This window comes from Mytilus californianus, unplaced genomic scaffold (assembly GCF_021869535.1).
Source record: "Mytilus californianus isolate M0D057914Y unplaced genomic scaffold, xbMytCali1.0.p SCAF_2, whole genome shotgun sequence".
NCBI lineage: Eukaryota > Metazoa > Mollusca > Bivalvia > Mytilida > Mytilidae > Mytilus > Mytilus californianus.
The window spans coordinates 93,478,903-93,504,922 of NW_026262668.1; positions in this window are offsets into that span (position 1 = coordinate 93,478,903).

The window sequence follows — 26,020 nt, forward strand, 5'->3', positions numbered from 1 at the left end:
ACAAAAACAAAAAGCCGGAGAAAGATTGAAAACACCATTACTGAAAGAAAAAAAAACCAATATACAGTAGCCCACAAAACATTACCAGAAAACGAAACATTGAACAACTCCGCCCGTTAGTAAACATTCAGGTGCTATTGGGACAGCAGATACTGGTAACCGACACCCGTCGCGTTCTAAAATGTAACACTTCGACTTCGACATAGTGATAGTCGGTGTAAAGGCTTCACACCATAACAGATTGTTATATATTTCTCGTCAGAACCTAAGACACTACCAATTTCCTAAACCATTAGTACATGTAAATTCTCTTAGCCTAAAAGATGGAATCATTTTCTGAAAGTCATCACTGGGACTATAGATAATCTGAATACTTATACACTGTTTTGACCTTATCGTCAATACTTTTCATCAGTGCTCTCTTAATATATATATATAATACTTTGCTTTAGCGATCTTGATGACAAGTTAAGTATAGCAATTGTTAACGCTTTTTCGGTTGTCTCAATGTTAGTTCTATCAAATGTTCTTATCTTTTCTTTTGTCTTATTTTTTTGTATTTACTTAATTATTCATGAGTCAATTCTGAATACCAACAATTGTAATATATAATTTAATTTTTCTTTAATTTTGTTTGCATCCTACATAAAAAGCACGTACATATATTAATATCTGATAAATGATACTTCGTTTTTCTATGTATTACACCAGCAGGTTTATTGCTGGAAAAAAATGCCAATAATAATTAACACCCATCTCTAACCAGTTAGACTCAGACTTTCCGAAACGGAGATTCAGACTTACTGCAACTGATGATGTAATCATGTAAATGGACATTAACACATTAATGGGTAAAAAAAAACATTTATCAATACAAACTACTTCAGTTCTGGCCGATTCTGACATCAGCTGGATAAATTGGTAATAGATAGCTTTAATCGAGTCTTTTATCGTTCAAACTGTTGACGTTTATTAATTTAAAAAAAAATCGGCAATTGTACTTTTATGTTTTAGTACGTAAGTATATGTTCCGTATTGGTAGTGGAAACCATTATAATGAATTGATGACATTGTCAAGTTAAAAACAAAAATTGTACGTTTTATAAAGAGAAATGCTGGTATTAAGATATAATTCTTGGTCTGTAGTGATAATATGCTTCGTACAAATCACTACTACTTGACAAATTTATACATCATCAGTTAATTTACAAGCAAGGAAATTCCGATGAAAGACATAATTAAATTTCCAGGACTTATTGCTTCAGGTTATGTCTTTGAAGGCGTCCTGTGTTGTGTTTATTGTCACATCTCATTTACACTGCCTGTAACCGAGTACGACAGAAAGTGATTTTCCCCCTAGTGTACTAATTTTTAATTAAAGAGAATCTGAGTCAATAATTATGCAACCTTCCTTTTCATTTATACATTCTTATCATTGACCTCCCATGTGCAATACTGATTTTGTAACCAATCCTTAAAATTTAAACTTTTCTGAAGTAAAGAAGTCATGGGAAATGATTTTTTTTTTTATTATTTAAATATCTAAATGTTATTACTCTAATTATAGAATACTTATTCAAATGTGCAACTTCAGTAGACTTAGATCTGGGAGTACTTTTTTATGGAGATTTGGAAAAAACTAAAAAAAATATGATTTCAATTTCTGATGCAGTGAACTGATTGTCCACGATCAGTGTACAGATTGTCCCCGAGAAGATGAGATTAATTACAGATTTTCCCCGATTTGTTCTTATAGTATCATAAGAAAAAAGGTTCATGTTAAGTTTTATTTTCAACTGTTACTTGCAGGAAAATGCCAACAATCAAATGCTTTTATTGCTTGCAAAAGTATTTCATCTTTGAAGTTTTTATTTTGAGCTTTTTGGTGGCACATTTAACTGATGGAAGCGATGTCAATTCAACAGTATTCAATCACTCAGGCATATAGCAATACATTATCTACCAATTTCCTAAGTCGTAATTATTTTCTTAAAAGGATGAGCCTATTTTTTAAAAAGCGTGTAAATGTTCACTGTTACATGCTATTGTTTTAATCCTAGTAGAAAACGAACTATTTCAACATCCCTGTTTAAAGAGAGCATTAGAAGAAACAAAATTTTTCAAAGTAAAATTTTAGTCGGTTTTTCCTAAAGTGTATGAGAAAGGTTTACAGGGTCAACTTTACTCAATTAAAACAGTCAAAGTTTACACGAAAAGTATATGTTATAGATGCATTATTCCTCTTAATTATTCATGGCTGGTACTAAAAATGAGTTGGAAATGGCATTACTCGTCAGATGGGCACGAAGCACAAAAACCTCTAACATAAAGATTTACATCAAACATTTATTACTTCATTATTATTTTTCAAAAATATTTCAAATAGTATGAAATATAAGTTATCAATCAATGTACTGAGAATCTTCGTTATAATTGTCGGTATCAACCTTTTTGTAATAGTGCTTTCCTCGTTAATAAATTAAGAAAAGTACTAAGAAACTAAGATTCGAACTTCCTCATCCAAAATTTACCACAGGTGTATAAGGCTATTCTTTTTAAGATCCATTTTGGTCATATAGCTAGCTGAGGGGTGTTAAACGACATTGACTACCCATTAGGGTCTCGCATGGTCGGCCCTTGCTTGCGCCTTTTTGGCATTTGAATAATTCATTTTATTTTATGTTAATTAATACGATTTTGAGAGACAAAAACATAAGATAAATATTGTAAAGCAAGAATGAAAAATAAAATGAACAATAATTGGATAAAAAATAAATGAATAATTAAATTGATGGAATATAATTCACAGAATAAAAATAAATAGAACTTAATAAAATGAAAAAAATATATACCACTAAAAGCCGGAACAGGAGAAAAAGTCAAACTAACGATAAAGAGCGACAGCGACGTTGTACATGTAGTACACAAGAAGCTAAGCCAAATTGTGTATGTGAATTTAGTTGCCAAAATATGTTGTATAAACCAAATAGGCCTAAATATGTGTTTTTGAATTTAAGAAAAATAATTAAAAAAAAGAAAACCAAAGGGTGTATGTATAATTTGGACTGCTTTGTGCTAGCTTCTCTCTGTACTACTTTGTAAAATATAGGGTTGCAGTTAAACATGTGTAAAAGAGAGGCAAAAGATACCAAAGGGACATTCATACTCATAAGTTGAAAACAAACTGACAACGCCATGACAAACGAAAACGACCAAAAGACTAACAACAGTATACCAAAATCAACATAGAAAACTAAATACTTAGCAACACGAACCTCATCAAAATTGGGAGTAACTTTAGGTGCTCCGGAAGGGTAAGTATATCCTGTTTCACAGCAGGGACAGTCTATACTAAATATAATAGGTAACTAAAGTTAGTATAGAAAGTCCCTGTTCACAGGTGGCAACCGTTGTGTTGCTCGTGTAGTACAAACCCGTTTAAAGTCTAATTCGGTAGGTTACATTCGAAGAAAAAAGGACGGCATTGAGGTTTCGAAAATTGGAAAAAGAGAGGTGAAGGATACCAAAGGGACATTCCAATTCATAATTCAAAAATAAACTGACAACGCCATGGCTAAAAAAGAAAAAGACAGACAGACAAACAACAGTACACAAAACAACATAGAAAATCAAAGACTAAGCAACACGAACTCCAAAAAAAAATTGGGCTGATCTCATGTTCTCCGGAAGAGTAAGCAAATCCTGCTCCATATGTGGCACCCGTCGTGTTGCTCATGTAAGTACAAACCTAATTCAGTAGGTCCGTCGTCGTCATCTGTCAAACAGATAATCCATAACGGTCAAACAAGTTGTGATGGTGTAAGTGTTAAATTGAATACACTGGTGTTAAGAATTGTTTACATACGTGTTAACGAGTAATCTTTAGTAGTCAGCACTTCTGTGTTGACATGCATTATCACTGATATGGTCATAATTATAAATTAACTGTTTACAAAACTTTGAATTTTTCGAAATACTAAGTATTTTCTACCCCAGGAATAGATAACCTTAGCTGTAATTGGCAAAACCTTTCGGAATTTTGAGTCCTCAATGCTTTTCAACTTCGTAGTTTATTGGCAAATTTTGAGTCCTCAATGCTCTTAAAGTTTTATATGATTTAACTAATAACATTGGATGGTATTTATTTTAGCAAATCGTTTGGTGTTGAACTGAAAAAGGTTCATAAGTATGCATTGTTTCATCAAAAATTTAACACACTGTCGTCTCAGTTCTTTTTGACAATATTTAATGAGATAACGGTAAGGAATAATCCGAATAAATCAGTGCTTACGACGTCAAACCGAGCGCGCGCATCAAAAGACATTATTTGACCTTTAGATTTAGAAAAATGATTTATTATTCATCGAAATATCATATCAATTATCCAGATACTACAAACTACATAATCTACGATTAATTCTTTTACACGGATGTCAGAACGGCATGCAAGAGGATAAACACTCCGATTAATTTTTTTCAGAGTTACATTTAATCACGTGACTTGCCAATAAATGCAGTCAAGAGGGAAGACTTGTGCTCATTCCTGTCTCCTCGGAGACGGTCTTATAAGTTGAACGAAGGACAGTCTTCGGGCTGATTACTTTCTTACTATCTGATTGGAAGATATTACTGACTCTTTCATAGCAAAAGTCTGTTGATTGGGTTGGGGCAATTTGAGACCTAGTAAATGTCATTCAATCCCGCAGAGTGTCTGGTTTGAACTCTTTATTTTAGTTATAAAAGTTGCATCGTGATCAATCATGGGTAAATAACATTTTATCCAGTCGCTCGTTGTTATGAATGTTTAGAGTTGTTATAGTTGACACGTAAATGAAAACCTAGGGACACACGCACATGCTGTTTTTCCTCGGTTATACATAATGATACTTAGTAAGATAATCCGAAGGTAACAATTTAATTGAAAAACGGATATAACCAAATCAATTAATTTCGATTAATATTGATTAATACAGGAATAATTTAGAGGAGGGTTTGCGCTGGGCTATACGATGCCTAGCTAATCTTACTTAGGCAAGATAGCAGAATGTGAAGTACATTAGACAAGGGAGTAATTATAATAACAAAAAAATACTCTCAGACTATAAAAGCAAGTATTTGTACATGTTAATATATTCTAATTTCTAAATATGATTTAAAGGATTGATTGATTGATTGTTGTTTGCTTTACGCCGCATTAGCACAGAAAGGCTATATCGCGGCGAGAGCTAATTCGAATATTATAACAATTTAAGGTATATTTTTTAAAATCAGACAAACAGTCTTTCAATAAACTAAAATTCTAGACTAAAGCAAATTGATTATTTACAAATAAAAATCAACACTAAGATAACGTGATAAAAATTAAAATCGTTTTAAATATAACAACATTTTTTATATTTTATAATATATTCCAATTTCTTTTAAGAATGAAACAATATTTGTAAATGGAACATTATTAAATAAATCATACATATTATTGACATTGAAATGCTTCTTCCGAATATCAGCAAAGTCAATACAATTAATTAAAACATGTTTAATAGTATACTTGCAGTTGCAAGGTACACATTGTGGTTCATCTTCATTTTTTAAAAGATACTCGTGTGTCACTCTAGTATGACCAATTCGGCATCTAGAAATAACACACTGATCTTTTCTGCACATTAAATTATTAAAAGGTTTACCTAAATTAGGTTTAATTTCATGTAATTTGTTACCATCTCTCTTACTCCATTCATTTTTCAAAATATTAAAAACATATTCTCTAATATTAGATTTAAAATCGGTATATGGTATATCACAGTTAGATAAAGTGTCACCCAGGGCATTCTTTGCCTCAAGGCCTACAGCTGTGTTTCCATGGATTCCAACATGACTCGGCAGCCATAGAAATATTATTTCTTTAAGAAGAATTTTTAAATTCCTCATTACATATAAAATTTTGAGAATTGTTGGGTTTTTAATTTTAGTATTATGTGTAGCTTGTAAGCATGAAAGTGAATCAGAACATATAATAAATTTGGATTTATCTGAAGAAGCAATAAATTTCAAAGCCAAAATTATTGCTCCTGCTTCAGCAGTAAAGATGGATGTAGCAGATGGCAAACGGAGAGTTGCAGCTCTGTCCCTGAAGACAGCAGCAGATGCAACTCTGTCACCATCTTTTGATCCATCAGTATAGACAGTTGAAAAATCTGAATAATTGGCTTTAATTTCAGCATAGTGTTGCTGAATAAAAAGATCATTTTTGGTTTGGGAAGTTCCCATGGAGGACATTTGCAAGTTTCAATTTGAGCAACAGATTTTAAATCAAAAGTAGCTAAATGTGGTTTTAAACGTATACCTAACGGAGGAATTTTATTTTCATGTTTTGCAAAAATATCTTCATAAATTGGATTAAAAACACAGCTGTAGGCAGGATTATCTGAATAGGCTTTTAGTTTGACAGCATATTGAAGTCCAAGCTTCAAACGTCTATCAAAAAGTGAATGCTCATCAGCCTCTACATACAGACTCTCAACTGGTGATGTTTTAAAGGCGCCAAGGCAGAGACGCAAACCCTGGTGATGCACAGCATCAAGAATCTGTATGTAGGACTTCCGAGCAGAGCCATACACTATAGAGCCATAATCTAGTTTGGATCTAACTAGAGATCTATATAAATTAAGTAAAATGTTGCGATCAGAACCCCAGTCGGTGCTGCCGACAACTTTTAAAATATCTAATGCTTTTAAACATCTTGATTTTAACATTTTGATATGGGGGAGAAAGGTTAATTTTTTATCAAAAACTAACCCTAGAAATTTGGTTTCATCAACCATTTTAATTGGGTTTCCATATAAAGTGAGTTCTGGATCAAGATGCAATTTCCTTTTGTTACAGAAATGCATCCCAACCGTTTTAGATGAGGAAAATTTAAAACCATTTTCTGACGCCCATTTTTCGATTCTTCCGAGACACAGTTGCAATTGGCGTTCTATGTTATTCATATTTTTGCCTCTATAACATATTAAAAAATCACCAACGTACAATGAGCCTTCAATATTACTTTTTAAAACTTCAACAAGGCTGTTAATTTTAAGACTAAATAATGTCACAGATTATGGCATGGTATTGGTTGCAAAAATTTGATATTTTTCATTTAAATGCAATATTTTTCATTTAATTGGTATATTTTTTCATTTATATGCAATATTTTTTCATTTATATGCAATATTTTTTCATTTGTATGGTATATTTTTTCATTTAAATGGTATATTTTTTCATTTATATGCAATATTTTTTATTTTAATGGTATAATTTTTTATTTATATGGTATATTTTTTCATTTAAATGCAATATTTTTTATTCAAATGGTATAATTTTTCATTCAAATGGTATAATTTTTCATTCAAATGGTATAATTTTTCATTCAAATGGTATAATTTTCATTCAAATGCAATAGTTTTTATTCAATTGGTATAAAATGTCATTTGAATGCAATATTTTTTATTCAATTGGTATAGTAGTTTTTTATTTATATGCAATAATTGCATTATGGGAAATTCTTTGACGTCATAAGGTCAAATTTGCAAAAACGTTTGTGATTGGTCGGAAATTGTTTGGATGTCTCCCCTTTCTTTCTAAACATGGGTGACCAAGAATTAAAAAACGCGTCAGAATATCGCCCCTCTAACTAAATCTAACGTTCGTGCGAGTCCTGCACTGGCTGTTAATGCCAATAATGGCCAGGACGAGCAAAAAATGCGAGTGACAAGTAATAATAATTAATTTGACACACAACTTGTTCATGGATAGCGCTGAAACAGATGCCTGCGTGCATGGCAAAAACACCTCCAATGAAAACCTTTTCTGAAGAAACTCTCCTACAGTCTACACATTGAAATAAAAAAAATACATAGCTAGCCCCCCTCCCCCTTCTAAGTCCAGATACATGTAATCATGACGTTCTTTAGTGCTATATCATTTTTTACTTTTCTTGATCCTCAGAGACGTTGCAGGAAGGCACATGAAAAAAGAATAAAAAGCATCCAGGACGTTACAATTATTTGGACTAAGCCCCCTCTTTTTAACTACATGTAGAAAAAAAATCACCTAATTACGACAGCAGAACTAGAAACCCACAAGTAGAGACATAAGCTGTTATACTCCGGAACTAATTCTTTAATAAAGACAATTCAGGATAAATTGGAACCAGTTACTAACCCATGTTACAACAATAGTCCTATGACATAGGACTTCACTATATGAGGAGTGAACTTCATATTTAATACTATCTATGATATGTGCTCTCATGTCTTATGCTGCAAATCATTTTACATCTAGGATTCGTTGCTGAGCTTTTTTTTACTGTTCTCGCCTCCGAATCCCTTAAATAGATTTTTTTTCAAGCCCCACAGTAGTTCAATAATTACTATATGTCTTTGCATAAATAAGTATGCAGGGCATATTTCAAAACATATTTTATCTTCAGGACTTTTAAATGATTTACTTTTCAATACTGCATAGGGAAGGGGGGTATAAAAGTTTATTTTGTGACACATTATATAATATAATTAGGTATCCAACAAATTATATGATTGTACGTTTAGCTATTATCTAGACCCGTACACAATGTATATAATTAGACACATTTAACAGGGGCGGATCCAAAACCTCGGTGTCTAGAGGGGGGGGGGGGGGAGTAGGTTCAAATTTAGATATTTGTATAGAGATGTATATATGCGAGTATTGGCAGTAATGGTTATGGTGTGTGTGTGAGGGTAGGGGTTTCAGATCAAAGATCGTTTCTATAATTCTATATCTTTTAGTTTTTACCATTTCACTCTATTCTTTATCCTTTGATCTCTATTATATTTGTTCTAAACATGCGTGACATATTTGCCACTGGACATAAGGCAACCAAAAGTCAATCAACGTATTCTGTATATTTCATCATTTCTTTATTATGTTTTCTATAGGTTTGGTCCCGCCCCTTATCTATTTTTTTGCACATTAGGGACGACATCAAAAGTTAAATGTAGGATAAAAAAAAAAATAATTCATATAGTTTTTTTCACTGACCCCCTACCCCCCTCTTAATTTAATTTCTTAATTTGGGAAAAATTGATTGACCAATAAGGATATATATAAAATCGATGTTAATTAAACAAAACTTGCAGCAATTTTGACCCCCCCCCCCCCAACTATTTGAATTAAGTTTTTTATCCTTCATTGATTTTCTGATGTCGTCCCTTATCCTCTCTATGTAAACCCAATTCATGTCCTGATAAATGGTGACTCATGCATAGCATCATATGTGGTTATTAAAACAAGAAACATATTCATATTATAATAATTAATGTATGCTAGGACTTATAGATAGATGTCATTAGTCCCAGGTCATGTAATAAAGTAGGTCTTATAAAAATACAATAGCATTTTAATTTTGATGATTATATATATGTTTATATATTTAATAATGCCATTTTTTTGGAAAAAAGGTAGGGGCAAGGCGTTTTTAAAACATATCAATGGGACGCGTTTTTTTTTTTTTTGTTCTTCGGAAGTGAGCCAGAAGAAGTCCATTTCTGTTTTTTTTTGCATTGGGAAGATCTTCTGGCTCTCTTCCACCTCTTCTTTTTTGATAGGTTGACGGCAGAGGCACATAACAAACATGGCGTCGTTTAGTCTAAATGAAATTAATAAATTTATGAATGCAGATATATTAGAATGTGAGCTGTTTTATAAACGTTTTATGGTATGACAGCCTTAGTAGGACATCCCTGTAGGACGATAAGCTGGATAAATATAAGAACTACACGGACAATAACAGTTAAGAGACGATTATTTGATATTCTAGGGAAGGGATTTTGATTGATTGGTGTTTTACGCTACTTTCAACACTATTGGGCTATTCCGTGGTGATCAGTTTAAATTTATAGATGAAGGATGGGGAAGGGGAGAGGGGGCATTATTATTCATTTCAATCTGTCGCTAATCATGCCTATTTTTCAGCTCTTACCAGGCAACCATATTCATATATGAAATCCTTCTGTCCCCCGACCCAACAAATAAATAAATATCAAATGGGTTTCCTCTAATTTAACACAAGTTTAAATTGATTGGTTGTTTGTTGCTAATTTTAACGCCCAGTGAAAATTATTTCATGCTTGTTCAGGAAAACACGAGTTTAGAAGTCACGTATATAATATAAAAATGAAGAGATGGAATATGATTGCTAATAAGGCAACTATCCACCGGAGTTCAAATATGAAGTGGATGTAAGCAATTATAGATAAGATAAGATAAGAAAAATTTATTTTAATTCGGGTTACATGAAATACTACAAACATGAGCTCTGTAGAGCTTTTTGCCGTCATGTAGACAAATGATTATAGTAGACAATCGTAAGGCCTTCAACAATGACAAAAACCTGATACTGTAAAGTCGTCTATAAAAGGCCCTACATTAAAAGTGTGACTGACAATTCAAACGAAAAAACTAACAGCCTAATTATACATAACAAAACAATTTACAAAATATCAAATATGAGTCGAGACAGGAACCAACGACAACCATTAAACTACAGGCTCCATCCCTGGGACAGGCAAATAAAGAATATGGCAGGGTGGATATAAAAACGAAGATGTGGTATGATTGCAGATGAGACAACTGTCCACAAGAGATCAAATGACACAGAAATCAACAGCTATAAGTCACCGTACGGCCTTCGACAATAAGCAAAGCCTACACCGCATAGTCAGCTATAATAGGCCCCGAAATCAAAAATGTAAAACAATGCAATCGAGAAAACTAACGGCCGAATTAATGTACAAAAAAATGAACGAAACACAAATATGTATAACAAAGCAACAAACAGCAACCACTGAGTTACAGGCTCCTGACTTGGGACAAGCACATACATACAGAATGTGGCGGGGTTAAACATGTTAGCGGGATCCCAATCCTCCCCCTAATCTGGGACAGCGGTGTAACAGTACAACAACATGTTTATGAGCAACCCATCCCGAAGCTGGGACAGTGGTGTAACGGTACAATAAAATAACAACCTGCACAAATCAGCAAATTACTCAAAAGATCGATAGGAGACACACACAAAAACTAACATTAAGACAATGGACACAAAGCACCGACATAAGAGTATTTGCAATTACTGGAAGTTTGCTCAAACCTAATTACAACTGGTACTGAAATAAATCTTGTTCTCCCAGACCGAGTTATCAATCAGTACACAACGCGCGGCAAAGGATTTATTAAAAAAAGAAAACAGTCTGAGAAACGTCTGGTTTACGTTGAATATACATATAAGAAGATGTGGTATGAGTGCCGATGAGACAACTCTCCATCAAAGTCATAATTTGTAAATGTAAACCATTAAAGGTCAACGTACGGTCTTCAACACGGAGCCTTGGCTCAAACCGAACAGCAAACTATAAAGGGCCCCCAAAAATTAGTAGTGTAAAACCATTCAAACGGGAAAACCAACGGTGTCTAATCTATTTAAAAACCCGATATACTTGCATATAAATCCATATACAATGAAACGGTTTTTGAAAAGTGGACCGAACGTTTTGACCATCGAAATTTTGCAATAGAAATACTAGTTATGACCACAAGATTTTAACAGCCAGTGCAGGACTCGCACGAACGTTAGATTTAGTTAGAGGGGCGATATTCTGACGCGTTTTTTAATTCTTGGTCACCCATGTTTAGAAAGAAAGGGGAGAAATCCAAACAATTTCCGACCAATCACAAACGTTGTTGCAAATTTGACCTTATGACGTCAAAGAATTTCCCATAATGCAATTATTGCATATAAATAAAAAACTACTATACCAATTGAATAAAAAATATTGCATTCAAATGACATTTTATACCAATTGAATAAAAACTATTGCATTTGAATGAAAATCATACCATTTGAATGAAAAATTATACCATTTGAATGAAAAATTATACCATTTGAATGAAAAATTATACCATTTGAATAAAAAATATTGCATTTAAATGAAAAAATATACCATATAAATGAAAAATTATACCATTAAAATAAAAAATATTGCATATAAATGAAAAAATATACCATTTAAATGAAAAAATATACCATACAAATGAAAAAATATTGCATATAAATGAAAAAATATTGCATATAAATGAAAAAATATACCAATTAAATGAAAAATATTGCATTTAAATGAAAAATATCAAATTTTTGCAACCAATACCATGCCATAACAGATAAAATACTGCCCTGAGGGACACCCATCTCTTGATCATACAGATCAGACATGGTTGAATTAACTCTAACATTAAATTGTCTGTTAGAGAGAAAATTAGAAATAAAATTTGGCATATTGCCTTTCAACCCCATATCAAAAAGATCTTTTAAAATACCATACTTCCACGTAGTGTCATAGGCTTTTTCAAGATCTGATTTAAAGGAGATGTGAAGTATACATAAAAAATTAAGACAGGCAACCCAATTAATCGACACACAAAACTCCTTACTTCTAATGTTCAAATAGTGCATGCCTCTTACAAGTTAAAAAGTCTTCTACAATGGACATATTATGTCATAACAATATTTTTTAGCTTTTAACCCTCCCAAGCCAATCACCTAGATTTAGAAAAATTGTGAATAAATGTTAAAAAAGTTATGGCAAACAATGAATTAATATATATAACTGAAAACAATGAACAGAGTCAGAAACAAACGTCTTATACTTGTTTTTGACATTTATTGACTTTCTATACTAAACATGCTATACGAGAAAGAGAAAGAAAATAGATATGCATCTAAAAGACGAAAATACTGTTGGCATTGGATAATTTGAAAATGGATGTTTTCTAGAGGAATTTAAAATCATGTATACACATACAAACACTATGATAATAAAACAGAAAGACATCTACATGTCAACATATAAACTTAATGTTAAGGTATACATGTATATGGAAGAAAAAAAAACAAAGACAAATGCATGTGATTCCATACAAAAAAGAAATAGGAAAATCTCAAAATTAGTATTTACCGTCTTTTTTTTTTTTTTTTTTTTGTAATTCATTAATTACAATGCTACTCGCATGGAAAAACATGTTCAAATTTCTTCAGCTATGAGACGGCTAGCTTTTTAGAAAAGCTATTACTTGTATCTCATTCGTGATTGAAAATCCTGTGAGACAGACATATATTTTTTTCTATGTATTTCTCAGACTGGCTGTTTATTAGTTAAACTCCGAACGTTACAATTCTACAGCTGTTGGTTTTCAGAGACTTACAAATTCAAAATGTAGCAACCGGATAAAATATTGTGTCAACATTTCCAGAGATAAATGTAAACAATATAAATTCAATGTTTTATTGAAATTTCATTTTAGAGATAAAACCATAACAGTGTGGACAGACCGTGATACGTACGTTGTTAATAATAGCGAACTATTTTCCTAATACAAAATACCTAAACGGAGAAAAAAATGCCTCCAACTTCTTTTTAACTGGATATTTTTCTCATTGCACATAAGTTGAATCGTGCAGTCATATACAAAACTCGCGCGGTATATTAAACTACTCAATTGTCTCTATCTATGTATATTTCTAAAGGTAAATATGAATAACTAAAAGACTTTTCTTTTCTTATAATGCTTTGTTAAGGGGAAACCGGTACAGTTTGGTATTTGTAAGGCTGTTGTGAGTCAATTTGTAGCAAAACAGAAATTGAAAATGAATGAATAGATAGTAAATCAAAATAAGAAACAAATTGAATGAAATGCTCCAACAAGGCGCAGCTAGATACGACCGCAGAGGATGAAACCTGAACAGTTAGGGCAAGTATGGACACTACATTCAAGCTTGATACAGCTCTGAATTTGGAATGTGATTATATTTGACACAGCACAGGTTTCTGTCACAGAATTAATGTAGTCAAAGAACTGAAAATTTGAAATTGGATTCTACATATTATGGTCCAATATCCAAAATCTAAATACACAGTTAGATTCGCCATATCCAAGTACACCAAGAATTGTATTCATTTATTTATTAATGGACAATATTAGCCAAGTCTTTAAAGGGGTTCACTTCATAAAAAGAAAAATATATATATATAAGTATTCATAGCATTCTTAAAATTAATTTATACAAAATAACAAACAAACCCACCACGAAGTTCTTCAAAAGATTTGCAAATATCATTCATCATTAATACAATGTCTTTAAAAAAATCTATAAAACAGGTACAGGCGAACTTACAAACCAAATCTTTGCATCTATAGAAGAATTTAGAAAAGTTTTAAATTCCTTTTATTCATCCGTGTGGTTGTAGTTCGGGTTTTTTTTTTTTTTTTTTTTTTTTTTGCGTGAACGCATGTCTGAAGTTTCTTTGTTTGTTTATTTAGAATATAAGTGGATATGGTTCGAGTATTTAAAGCAAATATATAGCAACGAAGTAATTATTCGTGAATTTGGGCATAAAACTAAATATTTTATGTCGTAAATGTAAACACAAGTTTACTTAATTGAATTGTTTCATATTTTTCATGTCGGGGACTTCTATAGCCGACTATACGGTATGGATTTTTCTCATTGTTGAAGGCCGTACGGATGCCAAATATTGCTTACATCCACTTTATTTGATCTTTGGTGGATAGTTGTCTCATTGGTAACCATACCATATTTCCTTATTTTTATAAAAAGTAAAATAAATTCTTTTTCCGGCAATATGTAAAAAATTATGTTGTATGTCATGCAGTTATAAACAACTGTGAACACATAGTAGTCCCCATCATGCATGGCAAACCAATCAGTGAATTGGCCGGTCAATCGCCAAATTAAAAAAAATCCTTTATTTGTAAACAAACACTGATTCATGTACTGGCGGGAGCATTAGTATGCTATGTATTGCATATCCGTATCAGGAAATGTATCCGAACTGCTAAATGCAGCTTTTGGATCACAACACTCTAATTTAGAATTGTACATACATTTTGGAATACATGTTTCAATAGCTATCCAAGAATTAAATAATGTGTTCACAATATCATTGTATTAGAAATAATTTTCATTGAACAAAAGCCTCATACTAAACGGATCAACGGTAACACATAGGTTTTATATACTGTTACTGGTTTATGTTGGCATAATTACCTGCAAATTATCAGATGTTACAATTGATCAGCCCTCGATTTATTGTTCTAATCTGAACATAAAACTAATGTTTTATACACAAATGAAGAAAAAGTCAGATGAATTATCTTTCCGTCAATCTGTGAAAATTTGAGTTTTAGGTCACCGAAAAACACATGTTATCGGTAAAGTATGTAGTAGTTTATCGTGCATTGTAACTAATTCAAAGGATCGAACAATTTTCTTAGGCCAAACATATTCCCTATTATTCAAACAAACAATGATATTGGCGGGAACGTTAGTATGTCAATGTATGTGTACCCGATTTGATTTAATGTAATTATGATTCGGGTCGATACATTTTTTTGTTTGCCAATCTTCTAATCAATACCCAACCTATATAGACTTACGAGACACTAAATTGACAATAAAACACATTAAAAATATAAGATATAAGTTGAACGATACGAAGATTCCGTACACATTTTAGAAAACCCCAATTGTAAAATCGCTTTGAAGTCCGAAAAGGGTAATTGCTAACACATTCATTACTACTTTTAAAGCTAGTTAAATTTTATTTTAATATTTAAAGAAAATGCAATTTCATAAATAATTTGATTATTGATTACCAGTGAAGAATACAAAAATATTCAATGTTTATCAAATCACAAGGTTTACTCCAGTAGTATTTTTTTCGAGTTATTTGTTTTAAAGGCGTTGAGAAACCTTTGGCAACCCAAGTACGTTTTTAAAATATCCATTGTAAAACAAAGTATTGAGTGGGCATAACAGTCAAACAATTACCTGATCGGACCCAGTCAATTGATGAACTGAGCGCGACAAGTAATGGCCTCGTCCACACTGTTATGAATTCAATAATATTAATGTCTATTTTCTCTGTTGCAATATCTGCTGTACGCTTTCAGCTTTGAAAGTAGTATTATGTTAAAATTGAAAATATGAGGTAGATATAAAAGAGACGAATTTAATTGATTCTTCAGTAAAGTTGTTTGATTAATATTTAGTAGCAAATATTTCCTGAATATTTAGGACAATACATGAGACAAAAATTCCTTTATTTCCTGAAAACTGAACATATCGATGGAACTCCGCTATGATTGCTTTTCTCACAGGTGGATGCAAAATGTCATCCGGTTCTGATTAAGGTGATCAACTCGAGGAAAAAAACAATGTAAAATTGAGAATGGAAATGGGGAATGTGTCAAAGAGACAACAACCCGACCATAGAACAGACAACAGCAGAAGGTCACCAACAGGTCTTCAATGCAGCGAGAAATTCCCGCACCCGGAGGCGTCCTTCAGCTGGCCCCTAAACAAATATATATACTAGTTCAGTGATAATGAACGCCATACTAAACTCCAAATCGTACACAAGAAACTAAAATTAAAAATAATACAAGACTGACAAAGGCTAGAGGCTCCTGACTTGGGACAGGCGCAAAAATGCGGCGGGGTTAAACATGTTTATGAGATCTCAACCCTCCCCCTATACCTCTAGCCAATGTCGAAAAGTAAACGCATAACAATACGCACATTAAAATTCAGTTCAAGAGAAGTCCGAGTCTGATGTCAGAAGATGTAACCAGAGAAAAAAAACAAAATGACAATAATACATAAATAACAACAGACTACTAGCAGTTAACCGACATGCCAGCTCCAGACTTCAATTAAACTGATTGAAAGATTATGTCTTCATCATATGAATATCAGGCACAATCCTTCCCGTTAGGGGTATTTGTATGTCCAAGCACATCTCATGGATCTTTTGAGATGTTGTCTATCAGAATGTTGTTTCTTTAACACTAGTGTTATTGTCAGGTTATACATGTTATATGTTAAAGATATACCACTTTCATAAGGATAAACATGTTAAAGTGTGAATTCAGTGTTTCCAGGCAGATACACGTATAATGCGTTAATAGAAGTTAATATTAACATGTTGATAAATATAAACATGTTGATAAATATTAACATTAGCGTAAATGATAAATGTTTAACACTCGTTTTTACAGTGTAGTTGTCGAAAAACCAAGAGTTGCAAAATACAATAAAATGATATCCATCGTCATTTCATACTTTGATCCTATAGCATAGGGCTATTTGTCATTAACCACATTAGTCAAACTTCGTTAGGTTTTACAAAAGAAAACACAATAAACACGGTCTTTGTCATAAGAAGCCACGATATTGAAGGCACAACAAAAAAGAATTTCAAAGATCAAGAGCTTCCTCATGAAGAATATATCCATACAGACAGCCTACATGATACAAGAAAACAACGGTAATTTTTAGTATAAAATGCGCGTATATAAATATATTCTAAGATCAGGAAAAAGAATGTTAATGGATTCCTTAACCCAGTGACAGTATAAGTATTATTAACAAAATTAAATCGTAACACATCTGTCCAATGCCACTTCCCAAACATTCAACTTTTCATCGTCTAAAGAAAATGAAGCTGTGCCGTACTGTAAAACAGACATCACATAAAAATAAAACCAGCAGATAATGGCAGCGATTATATTCAAGCGGCAGAACGTCAACTTGCTGATGAAAACTTTTATAAGACATTAGACTCTGACCCAACTCCTAAATTCAACAAAACAGTCATCACAGACTTGAAAATCATGTGTGAACAGGGTCATATTGATGAAAACTTATTTGATACCTTAAACCTGAAAAAAAACAAAGGGACGTTTCTTTCTTCTTCCAAAAACAATTCAATAACCCAGGTAGACCAATAATTTTATCCGATGACCACCCTACTAAGAAAATTCAGAATGTATTGACTTTTATTTAAGACAACACGTAGAAAATATACTGGTACCATCCTACTTACAACACACTATCTTAAGAAAATGGAATCTTTGAACCTTTTCCACCCTGAAACGTTCCTTATCGCGCTGACGTTACTTCTCTCTGTACTAACTACCCCCTGTGAATATTTAGTCTAGCTTCTAACTTTGGTATTGAAATGCAATAACTGTACATTCAATGGTGAACACTATCTCCAGGTTAATGGAACAGCAATCGGAACAAATATGGCATCGTCCTATGACAATATTTTTTGGCCAAATTAGAACAGTAAGTTTTCAATATTTCTCTTTATCATCTTCTCTCTGGTTCCGATTCATCGACGATATTGACCTGGGATGATACAGAACAAAAATTTATATATTTAAAAAAAAGAACAAATTCAATTTGGCTACTGTAACATGTTAACAGTTTGACCAATTTAGACAGAACGACAATTAATAGATTTTTAGGAGGATTTTCTTTAAATCTTATTGAAAATGTGTCTAATAATTGCTGCACCACTACTTTCTGAGATTTGTACACGTTGTAATAAAGTCTGCAACAAGTGAACTTATAGAATTTGGATAAAAAATTAAAAACGTTGGCCCCACTGAATGGGACCAATGAAAAGGTTTAGTTCAAATCGCGCAGGCAGTGCTAACCACCGCAGCATGGTGTGTTAGTTTCATTTTGGGATGCATAGACACGCCGTTCTGTTGTAAATATTAAATTTTTGCGCGAACTTTGAAATTTTAGATTTTAGAATTATACAAGCGTGTTTCTGTTTTTAATTTGTATTACGTTCAAAATTGTTTTAGTAAAATCAGAATTGATTGATCAGATTCATTTTACATCATACTGATGAGGGATGTGTTTGTTTATGTTTTCCTCTTTTTTTTGAGTTGTTTATGTCAAATTTTATCAATTATCCATTAGAAATATTATCAATTAAGAACAGTTTATTACATACAATTTTAATCATTTTATTTCCCCAAAATGTCGCCAATACAGAAATATAACGATAAATGTATAATCTGTTGTAATGTATCTTCCCTCTGAGAATAATCTACTGGCAACATAACATATCACTATTTACTGAAATTAATGCATCAATTATATATGTTTCTATAACATATACAGTGTGTTCTCAGTATAAACATTACATTATTAAGTGTACCGTTATGAATGTTTCTATAAAGGACTTGTTCCGAGAGGCATGGCCCATGTCAAATCTGTATGTCTCATTCATATCAGTTTTTTTTTTACTTTTTTACTTAATTGCATGCATTTAACTTTCCTTGGTGCATTTTTGCAGAAAAACGTAGAATGGGACTGTATTTAATTCGCCTATTGACGTAAAATGGGTCGGCAACAAACCTTTTGGATAGGTGTTTGTATATATTCCGGACCATATGAGTATTTGGACCATACGCGTATGGTCATGACCATATGCGTATATACTCATATGGTTTGGTCCTGGTAATTAATACGATGAACGTTGAACAGTAATTGCGAAAGGCATAACCCTTCAAGGTGTCAAAAATTAAAAGTTACTAAAATTGAAATTTTAACTTAGATAATAATTTGGTAACCATTGTAACGTGATTAATAAAATAAAATGAATTTTACTCATAAGTTAAAGTAGAAGCATTTTTGCATGGTCATTACCAATCGGTCTTGACGAAACACAATATCTCGACTCCGAAAATAATTGAATGAACTGTAAAGCAAGAAGTCAACTGTTTAACACATTAGCAATTGGAGCAGTGAACCCTCCTTTTTTTCTTTATTTTGGTGTTTCAATATGTGTTTTGTAAGTTAAAATTTCTTAAACATTTCAATTTTTTTTTAGTTATTTGATTTGCTCATGTTCCTTTTTATATTATTTACAAATACAGTTGTTTATACGTGCTGCCCCTCTATTCTTATGTAGAAACCACTGTAATTGTCAGATCGAATAAAAAAGAGTATGGACACAGTGATCAGTTAAGTGAAAAAAAGTGAAAATCGAATTTAAACGTCAAGGAAAAAGAAAAATAATGCCCATGCCCCAAACACCTGGGGTTTCACGCACGGACGAAACTGTCGACATGATAAAGGTGCTTAAAACTGACTCTAGATAGCGAAGGCAAGACAACAAATATACCAAAATTCAAACAATATGTAACAAAGATAAAGGAGTTCAGTTAATAACTTGTGACGATTTTGGTTCAGAGAACGAGCTGTGTCTGTTAAGGAAGTTTGAATTTATTCGAAAAATACGTAAGAAAGCATCGTTATGAGTCAGGAGAATGAATTTATCAGTTTTCAAGAGCTAAATTGACAGCGCGCTATTCCTACAATGGCTTTCATTTTCGTGATTGAACAAATAAGGTGGTATAATGAAAGAGGTTAACCATAGATATAATAATGGCTATTATATCTATGGGTTAACAAAGTAGAATTCTGTCTGTCACAAACGAACAAAAAAAAAACTAAAACGTTTAGTTATATAGTTGGACAAATACGCTCTGAATTTTCCTTTAAAAAATGGTTCAACTCATGTATTTCTAACACACATGTATCTTATATTAATTATTGAATAAAAGTTCAAAGTTCTAACATAACAATGCATTCATCTATCAACCAATTGTTTTGACTAACCACTCGTCTCACTGCCAAGCGGTAGACATTCTAGTTTAATGTCAATATCTATTATGGCCACCATTGGCTTTGAAAACATTTGCTTCCTTTGGCCACTGAAACATTTAAATCAATTGTTGGAATCCATCCGAAACGCTTATTGTGGAAGCAGCAGATTTGGGCTGTTGACGCGAATCCACAGCATCCAATACTTGTTCAATCGGTTAATTCTATTATTGGTTTCTCAATAGTCAGAATAACACAATTACATATTTTGTTATTGCCAAGAAGATTCGCAGTAGCACATTCATGCGGTCTGGTGTCTGCTAAAAATGTCCCCAAACGTATCGATATCTGACATAAGAAGAGGTAGAATTATCTCATCTTGATGCCAGAATAACGTTAACGGTATCTATTTTATAGCATCAGATGCGCATTTCGACAATTAATATTTCTCTGTCAGTGATGCTCGAGGCCAAAAAAGTAGAAAATCCACAACCTTAAACAACCATTGAAGAGCTGATAAAACCACAAAGGACCAAAAGTAAAGCCAAATCCGGAAATAACTTAAGTAACCAGTGATGTGAACATGCTTTATTTTGTTCTCTGCGGCGTAAAATCATTTGAACTCTACATCGCAAGATACTGGTGTTAATTCGAAAAAACGTGCTCTACCTATTCCAAAACATGTTTCAGTATTAATATAAAAATGTAATGCTAGCATGCGATATATAAAAAAAAGCTTATTTTATCCTTTTTTTTTTAAATATTACAAACATTATGCAGTGCGATGATACATTAATGAGAAATGATAGTCCAAAGCTCGAAAACTTTTAATTTGTGTCCTGTCCCACGCAACATTTTGCAAGATGCTGTTCGACATAAAACGAGTGTAGCGAATTATTTTTGCTGCAAAATTTCTTATTTTGTTTCCCCGTTCATGGACGTCATAACACCTTCATAACGCAATATTCGCTTTCCATCCAAAAGCGGTTGGAGTCGAAAAATATGGGAATCAGATGACTAATGAAGTGTGTCCCGTAGCAGTTAATGTTGTGAAATTTAACGTTATATATCAGATTGAAAGATAAAATTGCTATTCAGAAAATGATCGCATGTTTGATGTATTTATACAAAAAAAAAAATGTACATTTACTGTACTTTTTCTCACTATGAAAATTCCAACGAGACTCGTGTCACGAAATTTGTAAGAAAAACATATACTAGTAGATGTCCAAAAAATTGTCCACTTCACACAAAATGTACGTTGATGCATTACATTTGTATACTGAGTACCAAAAAACTTGGATTCAACAAGATTTATGATTCAAATTAGCAAAAGATTGAAAAGTACAAATGTTTAAGTAAGTATTGGTACATGTATGTTGATCATAGTGCGCTAAAAAGTAAAAAGCATATCTTTAAACAGTTGTGTCCGATCCAATGTCCCCCGGGCTCATTTTTAACGTTTTGAACAATGAATAAAACCCATACCGCATAGTCAGCTATAAAAGGCCCCGAATGACAAATGTAAAACAAATTCAAACGAGAAAACTAACAGCCTGATTTATCTACAAAATAATGTACGAAAAACAAATATGATATCCAGCAAAAAACGACAACCACTGAATTACAATGTCCTGACTTGGGACAGGCACATATAGAATGTGGGGGGTTAAACTAGTATGCTCTCCAGAAAATCTAAATCTGTTCTTAACGTTACTAAAACATAAAACGTTATAGCATAAATCAAGATTCTATACTGAACTATGCAGTTTCTAAGATCCAAACCAATGCCAAATTTGTTGCACTATGCGACACAAGAGTGTCATCGCTGCGGTCTCAGAATAGCGCTACATGAAGGCCTTTGGTGTTAAGTTTATGTCCTCTAAAGCGATAACGTAATGTCTGAGCTGACGCTTTACAAAGACAAGATAATTGGACATACACTACCAGAAATATTTCTTCGATTTATGTCTGTAGAAAAATCCACTTTCAAATTTTTAAATGGAGGTTCAACACAGTTCACCTTTTTCGTGCTATCAGAGTTAAATTGACAAGCCAACCAGCTGTATCGAAGTAATGAAATGAAATCAGGATTACTTCCTACCATGCTTGAAATATTTTCTATGATTGTTTAACTTACACTGAAAAGTTACAAGATTTGTGTAGACGGCAAAAAAACCCCTGAGAAATCTAGATCAATTTGCGACGTTGTTGATCTGTTAAGTTTTGTAGACTTGTATTAACGATAAATAAAAGTAAAAAAAAAAATCCTTATCCTCGATGGTTAGGGATAAGATAAGATAAGAGATACGCGGTTTCAACTGATTCTGTATATGCCTAAGTGATAAGTTTGTTTTAAATGAACGAGACTTTACGTGACTGTCTGAAAAAAAAGATGAATTAGTCTGCAGTCTGGTACAAAAATCCGATAAGTAGTTTACAAGAGGAGATACTTGACACATGCAAGCCATCCCAATACTACCATGTGTGCTTTTCCGGAGTTTATGATATTTTGTCAGAGAATGCAATTTTCAAGAATATTCGACTGTTATGTCAAAGCTAGGACAGACAAAACGTATACATCGACTAATAGTTTCATACAAATTTTGCTGGGTTAGGATATGGTAAATTTAAAATTACACACCAATATGATCCCCTAGGATTTGAAAACTGATAGCTGAGGTTAATATGTTTATAACTACAACACAAATTCACAGTACACAAAAACGTGAAGATACAGTACCGTCTTACAGATTATGAATGCGGAGTCACAGCTAGTAGACTTGCAAACTAAACCGACTATACGTATATTCATTCCATGTAAAAGTATACAGCAATACTAAGGATCATGCTTGTCTTATATCAAAGATAAATGATTTTTAAAAGCTTTGGCATTTGTAACTATATTTTCTAACTAAGTTGTCAAAAATCTTGGAGGAACGCCACCGAACGTTCAGACAATACACACAAATACTTTAAATTGTTATTATTTTTTTATGTAAATATGAAATTAATGTATGTCAAATTCATTCTGCATTACACCATGTTATTAAAAATTGAAGAATCATTATAGAAAACAAAATAAACATGCCAAACTGAATGTATTGTTGTTATTTGGTGATTCAAAATGGTAGTCACAGTACACCGAGAACGCGAAGGCACATTTCATAGAGAGACACCGTTTACATAGTATGTGGATGCTAACTCAAGAATGGGATACTAGTATTTAACAAGTAATAGCTTTTCTAAAAAAAAGCTAGCCGTCTCTTAGCTGATGAAAGTGGAAATTGTTCTCGCTTTGTAGATTAATTCATTCAGAATAGCCTTGCATATAAATCAGCAAATTTTTTTTTTAGATATACAATTCCTTGATTTTAACAAACACGTTATGAAGCAGTATATCGTTCAATGTTGGGTGTCAAATAAGGTCGCAAAATATTCCTTCGGTGTTAAAATAAATAATATGTGAATGAATGAATGAATGAATGATTTTATTCTCATAAACTAGTACATAGCTACAGAGAAAATTACAGTTCATATATAATACATATATTGTTTCGCATGTGTGAAAATAAATAACAAGATAATAATAGTATTACAGTTCCTCTAACCAGGAGGACAGACTTTCAATGATATGTATCGTATAAATCTACACAATTTTTCTAGTTCTACAACATTTTCAGATGAGAATACATTTTTAAATTTAATAATGTTAGCATTTTTTTTTTACAATAATGTGGTAAATATTTTTTTCTTTCTATGTTAAAAAAATTGCATGACATAATGTAGTGAAATTCATCGCAAATATCTCTAGAGCTGCAGAGATGACAAGACCTTTCCGATCTCGGAATAGTTTGCCACCTTCCAGTCTCCACTGACAAACGATGATTTCCGCATTTAAATTTACACAAAGTATATAAAAATTAAAAGGCAAAATCGATAAATACTTTTCAAATTTAAATTCAGTCTTGAAAATTCTATAACATAAACTTTTTGCGGATTGATGTAAATCTGCACACCATTCTTGTCGGAATTGGTCTTTAAGCTTTTGCTCAATACTTAATTTTATCCATTTTTTGTTAAAATAATCTTGGCAATGCCATACATTTGACATGCCACATTCATCAAATATTTTTTTAATAAATAACATCCATTTATTTCCAATACCATAATTGTTATAATTAATGTATAATAATTTATAAAGTATACATGATAGTTTATCTTCATTCGTATTATCAAGAAGGCGACACCAAAAATTGATCATTCGTACTTTAGCATATAAAGAAATGGGGTATCTCCCAAGTTCTCCATAAATCATAACATTTGGAGTCGAGTTTTTAAGTTTTAAAATGTGTTTACAGAATTTCAAATGCACTCGCATCTGCTCTTCTTGATAACACTATACATAGCTTTAGTTGCTTGGTCTCGTAAATATTTCCTAGTTTCGAAAAAAGATGCATTTCTAGAGAAAATAACACCAAGGTATTTATAATGTTTAACTATCTCTATTTCTTCATTTTCAACACAAAATTTCAAATTATTTGATATTCTTCCTCTTGTAAAAACCATCACTTTGGTTTTGCTAGCATTGATTCTTAGTTTCCAATTATTACAATACTGTGAAAAATTATTTAAAAGTAACTGTAAATCTGAACTTGATTCAGCAAGTAAAATAGTATCATCGACATATAATAATACAAACAGTTTTAGGTATATATTTAGTTCATTTTCAATATCTAATGTTAAAGATTGTACACCACTTATGTTAACATTTTCTAGATACTGCTGTAAATCGTTCAAATATAGACAGAATAACAGAGGAGAAAGATTTTCCCCTTGTCTAACACCAATTTCACTAGCAAACATGTCAGATAAATTATTATTATGTATAATACGTGATTTAACATCATCATACATATTTAAACAACTCTAAGAAACTTTCCTTTTACATTATTCAAAAGGAGTTTATATAATAAAGAATTCCGGTGTACAAAATCAAACGCCTTTTCAAAATCTACAAAAGCGCAAAAAAAGCTTTTTCTTTTTAACACTGAGAAGTTCAAAAAGTGCATATAAAGAAAAAATATGATCTGTTGTAGAGTAACCATGTCGGAAGCCGGCTTGATTTGCATTTAATATATTCAATTCATCAACGAAAAAACACAACCTGTCATTAAGAATAGATGTAAATATTTTCCCCAAGCACGACAATAAAGTTATCGGTCTATAATTTTTTGGATCTAATTTACACCCCTAGTTCTTAAATATTGGTATCACATTATCAATAAGCCAGGCTTCCGGCAATATACCCGTATCAAAAATAAGATTAAACAATTTTATGTATATATCAATCATATTGTCTAGAGATGAAGCAATGGATTCATTAATGATTTGATCTGCCCCAGGCGATTTATTATTCTTCGCCTTTTTAACAGCTTTTAAAATTTCTTC